At 37.6% G+C, this 13,640-nt stretch overlaps 1 protein-coding gene across 16 annotated transcripts in view; it reads left to right on the forward strand.

The window, feature by feature from the left end:
* The window catches only part of WDPCP (WD repeat containing planar cell polarity effector), a 148,748-nt gene that overhangs the window by 4,442 nt on the left and 130,666 nt on the right, over nt 1-13,640 (forward strand). For 6 of the 16 annotated variants that reach the window (XM_068186405.1, XM_068186420.1, XM_068186419.1 and 3 more), the window contains exons 3-4: nt 121-364; nt 6,560-6,702. The exons of 2 other annotated variants lie outside the window; for them this stretch is intronic. The gene's annotated coding sequence lies outside the window, so the exon portion shown is untranslated. The remainder of the gene's footprint in view (nt 1-120; nt 365-6,559; nt 6,703-13,640) is intronic. 8 more of the 16 variants (XM_068186412.1, XM_068186411.1, XM_068186404.1 and 5 more) reach the window with 7 other exon arrangements.

Genomic DNA, 13,640 nt, shown 5'->3' on the forward strand with positions numbered 1-13,640 from the left:
CAAAGCTGATCTCTGAATTATTGCCAAGTCAACAGAAGGGTTGTGTTCCTGGTGCATGAGAAGCAGCGTTACTGGATTCTTCTACCTTAACACAGATCTGTCTTTCTCTTGGTTGAAGAGAGACTTTGTGACAGCAATATGTGGGTTTTCTACTCACTGATGTCACTGTCTGGAGGAGAAGAGGCAGGTCGGTATTCTAGAGAGGAGATGACCTGTGTAACAATTCAAGTTCTACCAAAGCAAACCTTGTACTCTTAAAGTTAATTCATTGCAACATTAAAAGAAACCCAACATGACCACAATCTCCTGTTCCCCCACAAGATGTAAACATTAAGCTGATGTCCTTGTGAGTTTTTTAAATAAGGTAAGCATTTAGTCAAGGGAAATAGGTCCTACTGAAAATAAATGCTTACTTTTTCTCTCATAAGACTTTCTTTTGCATTTGTTCATTATAACCTGACAGTCAAGGTATACATTTTGAACAAGAAGCTAGCAACCATGATGATGGCTTTCCATTTTTTAGGTGCAGTGCAGATGGGTGCATCCATCTGCTTCCTTTATGCCTCCTTTCCATGTCACAATGACTGATGAATGCTCTTCCATGCCAAATCTCTTGCACAGTTACAAGAGTTTTTCTCATTAGGCTTATTCCTATGAATGATGGTCACATAGTTTGCTTAAAATATTTCAGCTTGTTTTACAACATCCATGTGAATTTATTTCTGTATTTTTGCAGAACCAAATTCTTAATAGCTGCCACTATACAAACTAATTTTTTCTCCTTTTTTCCCCTCAAGAATTGAATAGTGTTTCAAAGAAAATATCCCTAGAAATACTGGTGGAAGGAGAATGATGTCTTATGGTGTTGATTTTTTTGAAGTTAATTGTATAAAATATATTTCTTTACAGATGGAAAAGACTGATACATTTTTATCTTAATGGCATTGTTCATTTGTGAAACCTAACTTTCAAACATGAATTTATCACTAATAAGTTTAAGAGGCAAGTAAACACTGTTTCCTGTATGGAGGTTTTTCTGCTGTTTAACAGATTGATTTTGGTGTCTGGCCTGCTTTTGGAAACCTTATCCAGACAGATTTTTAGGGAGCGGCAGAGTCTATGGGTGCTTTAGTAGCATATATGCTTATAATACTGGCCATATTCAGTGTCTACTGATACTTGAGTAAAGAAAGAAGAAATTGCCTTTATTCATTCTGCTCACATAAACACAAGTACTCTCTGCACATGCCTGTGTTCATTCAGTTGCACACTGTAGGGCTAAACTACCCCATCTCTGAATAAAATTGTAGGCCCCTAATTCCAGCTGTGTGGACTCTATTGTCCATACCAGTGCTACATAACTTGGAGTTTCCTGTTGCTCAAAAATAGGCATGCATATATATTTTTTGTTGGCTTTTTTTAGGTAATTATTGGGACCCATGAGAATGGTCCTCAGGCTCATGCTCAAAGAAAATGTTAGAAAATTTGGAGCCTGTCATGAAGTCATTTAGAGTTGTCCTGTCAGGTTGGGATAGTGTTGAGGAATTAGTTAATTTGAACTCAGGGAAGTCATGAGCCCAGTGTGAATGAGAAGGGAGCAGTGGCCATAGGGAAAAAAAAATCGGGTAATTGGCTGCATATATAATGACACAAATGGTGGAAAGGTGGTGCATCTTTGGATGAAGGAGGCTTTTCCATGCAGTAATCAAGCAACAGGAATCATGATTGCAGTTTGTGTTTTTCTAGTTTCCTTTTAGAATGATACTGCTATGCCTTTTTGCTCAACTTGCCTTCTACCCTTACCTGTAAAAAGTAGCCATGGTAAAGCACTACCCCAGATATGGTGAAAAAATTGGACCTTAATTGGATAAAAGCCTTTTGGATGTTTATTAGAAAGGTGTAACTCTTGTCTATATAGTAAAATGTGCTTTTGTTTCATGGCCTATAATCCCATTTATTTACAATAATAGGCCAGATACTCTTTTTGAAGTTGCTTAATGTCTGATTTGGGAAAATATAAAGTATTGCTCTGAAATGGCCTTTTCCTGTTATAGTTGCCTGACATAGAGGGTCTAGCCTCAGTGTGTATTAGGCAAGAGAGCTAGAAATACACCACAGTTAAATTATGGTTAAATTATGGGTTTGTATCTCCAGGTGGTGCATGAATTCATAGTTGAAGACTGAAGAAATTAATTTTGCTAAAGCAAGAAACAACAGGACATTAAGCTACTATGCCAGCTTTAGATGTATGCTTCAAAAATTTTCTGCTGCTCAGCATTATTCAGTAATCTTTAACTCAAATTGCAGGAAATATTTGAAATTCCATTCTAACAATATCCAACAGAGAATATTAAAGAAGCATTACATTTCAAATGCCTGAGGGAAAATGTTCTCTTCCAGCACCATGGGCATTTGGATCTCACTAGTGTATGCAGTATTATAGTCTAGTATTATGCTTTACTTGGTCTAAAATGAAAGCCCAATTTTAATTCTATCTCCAAAACTTGGCATACTGCAGGGAAAAATAATTTATTTGAATGTTGTTTTTTAATACACTGCAACTAACTTTAAAGCTTCCTCATATAATACTCCCACTACGGCTTTTTGTAATCTGACCCTTTCATTAAGACTTCAAATATATTCCCAAAGACTTATCTCAATGCTTTTGTTACTAATTTACAAGTTAAAAGATTCCAAAGTTACCTAAGTTTTTCTCATTATATGCAATTTTTCTCTTAATAAGACAAAACTTTTGAATATCTTTATAAATATAACACCAAACAGAGGGACTAATACACTCTTAAGGAAGGTAATATGCAAACTCAGAATAGGGTTTAATAATATATACACACAGTTCTAGGCTGGGTAATTTGGCAAACCCATTAATGAACTTCTGTAAAAAAGTGCTGATTAAACCTTTGGGGTTTTATAACCTATATATGCTGTATTTAATAGGAAAGCTATTTTGTAAGTGAATCCCCAGCTTACAAGATTTGGGGGAAAGAATAAAAGTGTATCTAGAAGGTTTATAAAATCACTAGCTTGAACGTATTTCTAACCATCTCAGTATTTCAGTGTTGCCAGAGCATGGACAGCTACCATGTTTCTGTTGGAAAAATAAGATCTATGGTCTTTAGAGAAATAGAATAGGGCTCTTATCCACCTGCTGCTCACTTTTTTTCTGTTTGCACTTGACTGTCATAGAGTCGTGTCCAGGAGAATGCCAATACTGTGATATTTCTTGCCTTCATGGAGTTTCACAAGAGGCAGTTTTTTAGCAGTAGTGGGTCACTTGCCTGTGTAATTGGACCACTTGTGACTCCCTGACAAACTAGATTGGAGGGGAATATGAATCAAGGACTTGAAACCTGCAGAGAGAATTCAGAAGAGCAGCATACTGCAGATGGTTTATTTGTTCAACGTAGCCGTGTAGGACATAAATGAGTGAAGTGTCATTGACAGTACCATTAGTTTAACTGCAATGCTAGGCTCTGGCCTTGCTAGATGAATGTCACTGATTCCTATAATGAAAGCTGGGAATCCTCTGCAGTGCTAGTGGACAACAGCTTGCCTGCTGAGGGCCACTGGTGGGCTCTGAGTTGCCACATCCCTTTCATGGGAACTGAGACCAACTGAACATTGATAAGGTGTCTTTTTTTTCTATTGTAGTTGGTCCCAGGCAGTTGTACCCAAACTTCTGAGTGAGTAGAGTGATCCATTATCTTGTATTGTGTAAAGTCTGAGAGATTATAATCTATTTGAATGTGCCTCTGAGAAGACAGGAGTATCCACTGCACTGTAGTAACACCATCTGGTAGCATAATTTTTAGACAGAAATGACTAAACTTTTAAAAACTGCACCTGTAAAGGACAGTGTGCATTTTTGGAAGACACTTAGGTGGTTTTGTAAATGTTGAGCTTGTCTTGCTTGAGAAATGGAAGGTTTGTAAAATGCATTAAAAATATGCATTGGAAGAATAGGCGTGTATGGACTTCAAAATCATGGCATTACAGGCATTATTTCCAATTTTATAATCAATTTTAAAAAATCATTTCTTTCTTAATGATTATATTGACTGTTCCTTAAATAGAAGTATAAAGAAAAGCAGGCACAAATATAAAGCTGAATGTACCAAGCTGTTTCCGCTCTTTTGTACCTGAGCTGTGTATTTAAGTAGATGCTTCCCAATCCACTGTTTTGCCAGTTTTTGTTCCAATAAGTTGACCAGATGCAGTGAATTGCAATGAGTTGTCTGCTGCTTTTGTCACAGAATCACAGAGTGGTTTGGACTGGAAGGGACCTTTGAAGTGCAATGCACTGTGGACACCTTCCACTAGACCTGGTTGCTCAAAGCCCCATCCAACTTGCCAGGGTTGGGGCATCCACAGCTTTTCTGGGCAACATGTTCCAGTATCTCACCCCCTCAGAGTAAGGAATTTCTTCCTTATATCTAATCCAAATCTACTCTATTTTGGATAAGAACACTTGCCCTTGGTCTTCTCACTCCAGACCTCATGTAGAAAGTCCCTCTCCCCCTTTCTGATAAGCCACCCTTTAAGTATTAATAGGCAATCATAAAATCTCCACAGAGCCTTCTCTTCTCCAGGCTAAAAACCCCCAAGTCTCCCAAACTTTTAAGAAAGTTCCTTTCCTCCATTCCTTTTTTGTGGCTCTTTTTCTAGACCTGTCCCTAACAGGTCCATATCTTTCTTTGCTGGGGGCTTCAGAGCAGGATGTAGCACTGCAGGTAGAGTCTCAGCAGGGCAGAGCAGAGCAGAGCGAGTCCTCCCCCTCCACCTGCTGGCAATATTTCTCTTTACACAGCCCACAATGCAGTTGGCTATTTTTTTTTAAGATATTGGAAGGTTTCATTCGTAAATGTAATTGGTTAAGTTGAAATTGAGACGAAAGTCATAGTGATGTAATGTCAGTGAATGAGGTGCAGCTTGTGACACAAGTTATATGAAAGCCCGGAATGTTCCTGGAACACTGCTGGCAAAGTCCCCTACCTCTTAGGAGTGCTGTTAACTTTGTTACTCTTCAACTTGTGGCAAAGGTCTCTTCCTGTGGAATTCAGTCTAAGAAAACTTGTACTGAAAATCTTGTAACATAGTGCCATTCTTGTGTTAAAATACAAAATCAGCACAACTATGAAACAGTGACATTGGTGGGAGTTTCATTTGAATAAATACTCAGATAGTAAGCAGACCTTACTCCTTGGGACTGTTGCAGAATAACTTGCTTAATTGACTTTTCATCAAAGAGTAAATTAAATATTTATATTCTATAGAGATCTTGCTGTAGTAGCTTCTCTGGTATCTGTCAGTGATATATTTAACTTTATCAACTTTTTTCTCTTAGAGGTTTTTTGATTTGTTTTCTGGGTAGAATTTTTTTTTGTATGTGGTGTTGGGAAACCCCTTAAGTGGCTTTTTCTGTCTGTCTCCTTCATAATATATCATGTAGTATCCCTATTTAGTAAATGTCTTGATAAATGAACTTCACTCTGTCATGCTTGTTTTCTGAATCTGGTTACCAAAACTGCAATGCATTCAGCTTCAGTGTGTGGCTGAACTCCAGTGCAATGACATACAATGTGCAGGTAGTTAAATATTCCTTAAGAAGCAGCCTGTAAAATAAGCCACCCATAATGCCAGTGAATAAATCCCAACTTCAGCATGAGTGTTCTTTTAAAATGTGCACCTTGCTGAGGTTATTAGTCACTCTGAATTCAAGGACATGTGAGTGCAGACTTTGCATAAAGCTCCAGGAGTGGCCTACCTGTGAAGTGCTGCTGCTTGATTTTCAGAAGATGGCATGCTGTGAATTTTAAAACTCCCTCATCGTGGATGAACTGCAGCAAATGCCATTTTGTAATTGAGGCCATGTAAGTTAGTTATTCTACGTGTACTTCTAACAATGAAGTTTCAAAAATCTCTTTGCTGAGATCAAAGAAATGTTATCATCATGAAAGGAAACACTGCAGTATTTGCTGAATAGGGTAAGGAAACAGAAGAATGAAAATTCTGCATATTTTCTAACATATATATTATTGTTATCTGTTTCATGGATTAGTGTGAAGATTATGCTGTTGGCCTTCTGTTTAACAATACAGGAATAATGAAAATTGAGAAAATATTGCTGCTTCCCTTAACATGAACGTGGATGAAAAGGAAGCATCACACAGAATTGTAGCAGCAGCTGTGACTTTAATTTGAGCAAACCCAACTCAGACAAAGATTTTGGGAAAAGAAATCCACAGATAGAAGTGAGACAGACCTAAAAATTATATCAGTCCTAAGAAGACTTATGTAAAATAAAGGTTTGAGTAAAATACAGAAATCACTTAACTCTGGGGACATTACCACCCCCAGCTGCAGCCATTTAGTGGTTTTGTTTTGCTCTGCCACTTGTGTGGCTAAGTTAATCAAATTGTATCTTTTACATCTGTGAAAATGGAAGGAGTCAAATGTTGCAGCTAGCTAGAATGGTCAGTCCCAGCTCTCCTTGGAGAGAAGGTATCTCCACACTGCCCAGAATGAATGCATTTTTAACCAGTGTTTATTGTAGGTGAGAGATCACGGATGAAGCTGTGGTGGGGTGACCCTGGCTGGACATCAGGTGCTCACCAAAGCCTATCTCATTTGCCTGCTCAGTGGGACAGAGGAGACAGAGAGAGAAAATACAACAAAAAGGTCAAGGTAAGGACAGGGAGAGCCAGTTACTGTCATGGGCAAAACAGACTCGACTCAGGGAAATCAGTTTAATTTATTATCAATCAACTCAGAGTAGGATAATGAGGAAACAACTGTGTTATTCCTGAGGCAATGGAGCCCATCACTGATGGGCTCAGCCTTGTCCAGCAGGGGGTCCCTCTTGGACCTGTCTGGCATTGGCTCTGCTGGATATAGGGAAAGGTTCCAGCAGCTTCCTCAGCTTCCTCCCCTGAAAGCTCCTGCTACCAAAACCTTGTCATGCAAACCCAAAACAGAAGTGTTTAAAATTAAAAAGAAAAGGCCAGAAATATGATCTTTGTGCTGGATATTGGAGTGCAAAATTTGTTAATTATAAAAGCTTCTTTGGAATACATGGGATTCTAGGATTGCAAAAGCTGATCTATAATATAGTCACAGAAATAATGGTAATGGGCAACAACTATGATATTTTTTTAAAATTTTCTCATTCTCAAATTTTTTTTTTGAAACCTCATGGAAGCAGGTTATTTGCCAGTGATTGACTGATGCTGTAAAGGCATCCTTGTATGTCTCTCTCTAGAAAAATTGTCACATTCTAGGTTGTGTGCTCATTACCACTGTTTCCATTAAATTGCCATTTTGTAAATGGTGCAGACTGGGGCCACATGAGAAATGGGTTGGTAGAAAGATGGGGTCAAACTGTGAACTGATTAAAAATTAAAAGATCTGAACACACCACTTGAAATTTTTGGCGTTGTCTGATTTCTCATTATTTCAGTTTTTAAATTTTATTACATCTCAAGGCAGGCAAGCTTCTGTGTGATCTCATATTTTCTCAAGGGAAGGAATAGAGAAAACATGCACCATTTCAATGGCTGTTCATAATTTGGGGCTGCCAAACCAATGCTATTCATGCTGACATTCTGTCTTATCAGGCAATTAACTAATATATTGAGGTAATTAAAGACAATTGCTTGTAATAGCAGAAAATTATTATAATGATTTTGTTTTCCAGATAACAATGCAGATTTATAATTTCTGTGACCACATCCAGAGTTCTACTACCAGAATTGACAGGGAAACCATAAATAGTTGTTATTCCATTATGCTAAATGTCAGGGGTATAAATTTAACTCTGTTTTATTTAAAAATCCATGAGGAGAGGCTATGATCCTTATGTTAAATGGATCTGCAGCAATTAAACCTAAGCCCATTCTTAGTTTTCATAAACTTCTTCATATTTTGTTGCACCTGTTGGACACAAATCATATACACATCTTGAAAGGGCATGAACACTTTTTGAAAGTTTTAAAAGAAGACTTTAAATTAATGTTGAGGTGAAAGAAAAGCAAGTTTCAAAATGCTTCCACTTTTCAATGATTTCATCAGGTAACTCCAAGCCTATTAGCAAATTTGGTCACTTGTATGCTATTCCCTCATGTTCAGTGACATTTACAAGATCCCTATAATGACTTTTTCTCCTCCAAAACTAGGAAGGGCTTTGCTGGCAAAAGCTGTTTTAAAAGGTATTTTAAAAACAAAACAAAATACATCTTTCTTTCAACAGCATAGCTTGGGTGTGATGCAGTCAAGAGGTGCATTTAATTGTCAGTAACCTGGGAAGTTGTAACAAAATGTGCAGCTTGGGCTATACCAAGAGTTTCTATTCAATTTGACTTCCTTTTTCTTTGTTAATGATTGTGGCTGAAAAGCTTCATGAGGATGTAAAAAGTCATTCATACAGAGGACATTCATATTTATATCTGTTGATCTTTGATGTGTTTAAAATTTTAAAAAAAAGTGGGGGTTTATGAGTTTAGAGGTCATACAGACATAGTGAAGTGGTATGCTGTGTTGAGAATTAATGCAGATTATTCTGATGCCATTCACACTAATTGTACCATTGCCAGTTTCTTTATTATGTTATGTTTTGTTATGTTTTCCCCTGTGACTATTGCAGGCTTTGTCAGCGTAAATTTTGGTTATGTACATAATGCTGCCTGTTTTAAAGACATTTCACTCATTACTTTAAAAACCTAGATTTTTTAAGTGATGTAAAAATATCTGGGTTTTCTAAGTATAATTGCAGGGGTTTTATTTAAAGCATTTTAATCATCTCCAGTTTTGCCTGTTAGCAAGGTCCTTTTTATCCTAAGAAATGAAAAGTGAAAGACAAGCAAATGGTTTGAGATTATATGGATAATTAAGTTAATGGTTGTGAAACAGAACCTGAGGAATCAAAAATGTGGTAGAGGAGCATCAAGATGGTTTTCTAAATGCTGAAGGGTTTGGATAGGACATGCAGCAGAGTGACTGAGGGAATCACAGCCTCAGGGGTTTGTCTCTGTCTTAAGCCAAAGCTGAAAGTACAGCAAGGAGAGCCCCCGCCGTGGCCCGCTGTGTGCAGCCCTCTGATCTCAAAGGTGGTGCAGGTCATTGGCCTCAGAAAGGACATGTATTGGAAGCTTTGAGTAGATTCAATTCCCCAACTTCTGTCCCTAGTGAGGAAGCTGCTTCTCTGTCCTCATCTCCCAGGTTTCCTGCTGGGCTTTTGATGCTCTTTTTGCAGGGGTTTAGCAGAAGTTGCCATTCATGGGGCCGAGTGCTTGAGTTCGAGTGTTGGCAGTAAGCCGCAGGACAGCCAGAGTGGTGCCACTCAGACAACCCCTGCTTCTTTTGAAGTTATGAAAGCAGAGATAGGGTCCCTTTGAAAAAGGCACCTGAACGGAGTAGATGCTCTGACAGAAGTTGCTTGGTAGAGGAAAACAAAGCCAAGAGCCCTGGGAATGTGGTGCCTTAACATCACCATGCACTAGAGGGCCCAGCCTGCGTATAACCAGTTCCCAAGAAGGAACATGGGAGTAGACTGAAGGAACTTCTGAGGAATTACAGTGATATTAGGAGGAGAAAGAGCTGTCTGAAGCCAACAGGGCTCAAAACAGGACTATATGTGGGGAAAGGCGATAGAGTGACAAATGCATTCAACCTGAAAATGTAATCAGACAAGCATGTTCCCCTGCTGAAGAAGGGATTTAGCAACTTTGAACTCAAAATCATGTGATTTTTCTTCCTCCTCCTGGCTAGATTAAAAAGGGGAGTGATGTTTTTAATATTATATTTTGCTTAACAAACCATTGCGTGCTGTGTCAAGTTCATTTTCCCTATCTGCTCTGGCTAAAACCCATTGCTATCTGTAGTCTAGCCTGAAGGTGACAAGAGATTTGAATCATTGTAATTAGGCACTCATCATGCTGCAAAAAGATACAACTATCTTGATGAATCAGTATGAAAAAAAAAAGCTATGTGGTTTTTTTTTTTTCTTTAACTGCAGTTGGTGCCTGGGAATGTGAGAGCAGGAATGAGCTCAGCAAGAACTGAGGCAGCTTCCTCAGCATGACAACTATTGTCCTGTTCTCTGTGCAGAAAAAATTGAGTGGCTTTTGCCCCTCCAAGTCCTGTTGACACCTTCAAGTGTTCTTGGACCTCTCCCAGGTTTTACTTGAGAAACATTTTCATGTGTGCCACTTCTTTCTGATTCTGAGAAAAACACAGAAAGAATTCACTTTCTGCACTTAAGCAAGAGCTATGAAATGAGTTATTGTTTGCCTTTTAGGATTTTTGCTCCAGGGCACACTTTTGCTGTAAAGTATAAGTGATGAAAAAGTGGATCTGCTCAGGTTTGTGGTTGGATATGGCAGAAATGGGGTATAAGGAGCTTTATCCCTCTGGGGAAAGGCATATCCATGCATACCAAAAAGTAGGTTTTGTGACACTTATTACAGCTGCTTTGGGTTAATAATCAAATTTTGTTCTCTTTTTTTGCCTGTGTTTTAGAAAAGGTGCAGAAAAAAACAAACCCTGAAATACATATGGCTTTCATCATAGACATGCATTGCTATTTTCACCTTTTCTTTCTGGGGACAATGAGTTACCCTTCATTCTTTTTATCTGAAGATACTTTCTCTTATCACTCATCCATGCATCTTTCCTCAGAGCCTGGATAACATTCCTTTTTATTATTAAGATGTTGCATTTTTCGAAAATGAATCAGGGAATGGCATTTATTGCCCAGTTGCATGCCTTATGAACAGTGGAGTTTTGTCATAATCACAAAGTGTCTAAATTCAGGGTTCTAATGCCAATTTATAAGTGCCCTAGTTTTCAGAAGTGAAATGTGACTATGGGTTTATGTACTTATTTCAGTAGTGGCAGCTGAAATGGGATAACATACTTTGGGAGGAGCAGGGAGCAAGCAGAATGTTGCTCACCCTACATGACTACCCTGTAATAGATCTTTCAGAGCTTTGAAGAGTGGGTGTTTTTAATGACTATGTTGTATCACTTAATGGATAATTAAAAAAAGTTACACACTTTTGCAAGTCAGTGTTAAAGCTAAACAGATTTGGAATGTGCCAAAAATAGATTTCAAGCTGGATTTTGTGAAAAATTACTCTTCTGGGGTGAGCAAATACTAATTCTGTTGGTCATGAAAACTGTGTCTTCGTCTCTATTGAGATTATGGTTTAAATTCATAAAAGTGCTAAAATATATATAGATATATACTAGAATTAATTTGGCTTTGCAACCTTAGGTATTTAACAAGAAACGTACCTGAGAGTTTTCCTTTCTTCAAATGATGAACTAAACACTTAGCTCAAAATCACAGCCCTAATTTGCAGGTAGATAACAGATGCATCTATATCCAGAACACTGTTATTTCCCTTCTTTATCATCACCTGACTAATATAAGTAAAATCTGATAAGGACACAGCATTTTTTTTTTAAATTACCTGAAGGGACAAGTTCACACAGTCTACCTTTCAGTTCACACATTCACTACCTTCCATCCCACGTTCATTTCTGGGGCATGTTGGTTGACTTGATGCATTTGGTGGATAAGGTAGAGATCTTAAAAGCTTCAAATGTGAATGTGGGTTTTTTTTAAATTCAAGGAAATGCAAATTGGTGTTCCCTTCCCCACACTGCTCAAGAAAAGACTGATGTGAGCTCAAGGATTTTTTCCAATTTGGCCTTTGATATCAGTCATTAACTACACAGGTCCTGATGGCTGAGAAGGCTCCAGAGCAGCCATGGTGTGCTGCTTTGTGCTTGGCTGGTACCAGAGTTGTAGTGGCAGAGGAGAGGAAGGAAAAAGGAGCTGAAGGGCATGGCTACAAAGAAGTGAACAAGCTGAATGTAATGTAGAAGAAATTTGGGAAACTCAAGGGAAAAGTGAGGAACCTGACATGGAAGTTTGGGAATATGAGGTTGGGCTTGTACATCACCAATGCATAGAAAATCAGACAAGTTGCAGCATCCTTCACTGTTTTGTCTGTCCTTTGGGTTACAACCTGTATGTGTTGTGGCATACAAGAACACTGAAATTTTTAAGTAGTGTGTATTTCTTGTTGCCATTTTGTTTTCAAAACTCACTTATTCATCATGGGCGATGTTTCCTTTGTTTTCTGCTGACAGAAGAATGCCTCCTTGTTCTTACATGTTGATATATGGCTTCGTTTGAGGGAGAATGCTGGTGTTGCCTTTAGCACAAATGATGTATGCATTTGCATTTCTGGAACCCTTTCAGAGTTTCCCATTTGCTTTTATCTCCTTTATCTCTCCAGAATGAGCAACTGTTTTCTAGTTTATCTTTTCTGAAGATCAGCGTAGATTGTTGATTACAGGGTGCAATAAATTAACTTGTCGACTTTTGCCACATTTCATGTTTAGGTTATATATCTGAACAACGTTGAAGATTTATAGAAAACTTTAAAAATTAATCTGAGATGTAAACGCTTGAGAACAAAAGGTTTTTTTTTTTTAACTGGATTTTATTTCTAAAAGCCGGCTGCATAAAATTTCATATCTCTATCTAGAACAAGCTTTCTAATTTTAATTGCTAAAGGGGTTTTAGAGTGATTTATTAAACACCTGACTGCAAAACTGAAAGTATATAACTGTAATCCTATTGTTGTCTTTATTTGCCTAAGCCAGAAAAATGTGGAATTTGAAAATACAGTGTTCATTAGAGTAAAAAATACATTTTTTTTATCATGTTGTGATCTTGAATTTGCTTTTAAAGGAATTTGTTTTCTTACTGCATTTTGAAATAAGCTTTAAAAACTTCACTGTAGTCACAATTTAATTCTTCATTTTTTTTAATCTGGAATTACTGCATGGGTGGGAGAAATTTTTAAATTTTACTTTTTCAGTAGTCTGATGAATGCCTTATTCACTTGTGGGCAGCATATTTTGTTTTCCAGTTGCAATATATAGAAACAGTTTAGTTCTTGCCTCTCTATTCCATTTTGGCCTTCTAATCAGAACTAACACTTTAAATGCGTCAGTGTTTTGAGCTGGAAATATTATTCAAACTGAGCCTTTTTTTCCACACGTTGTTTGGAGTGAATTCTTGAATTCCACAAGAAGAGAACTAGGCTAACTACTTTTAGCAGACAAATTTTTGTTTTTCATAAAGAATAAACCATTTCCAGTCAAGCCACCTGTTTCCTTTTTTTTTTTTTTTTTTTTTTTTTTCCTTCAAATAAATGTCTTGGTCTGAGGTCTCAGAGGAAAATCCATGGAAATTTGTTTCATGGTTTCAAAGGATCCTAAAGGGATTTTAAAAAAAAGAAAAACAAGCAACAGGCATTTAATTCCTGGTTCCTTTTTTTTTTCCTGTGTCAGTTTGTTACATGTAAAATTTCAGTTTTATCCTTTCTGATTTGAATAGATCCTGAAGTAATTTTTCTTCTTGAATTCTGTTAAGCAGTGAAATACCCCGAATTCTACTAAAAATCAAACAAGGCCTTTTAACAAATTTCTGAGAGGAAAGGTAAGGGTTCCTCACCTGGTCTCCCCCTGCCCCACTGCCTTCCCCCAAACAGGACCTTCCTTTAGCCCTTGGGCAGTTTTTTTCCCCATTCCTTTACCATATAAACTCA

The sequence above is a fragment of the Anomalospiza imberbis genome, chromosome 3 (genome assembly GCF_031753505.1).
Source record: "Anomalospiza imberbis isolate Cuckoo-Finch-1a 21T00152 chromosome 3, ASM3175350v1, whole genome shotgun sequence".
NCBI lineage: Eukaryota > Metazoa > Chordata > Aves > Passeriformes > Viduidae > Anomalospiza > Anomalospiza imberbis.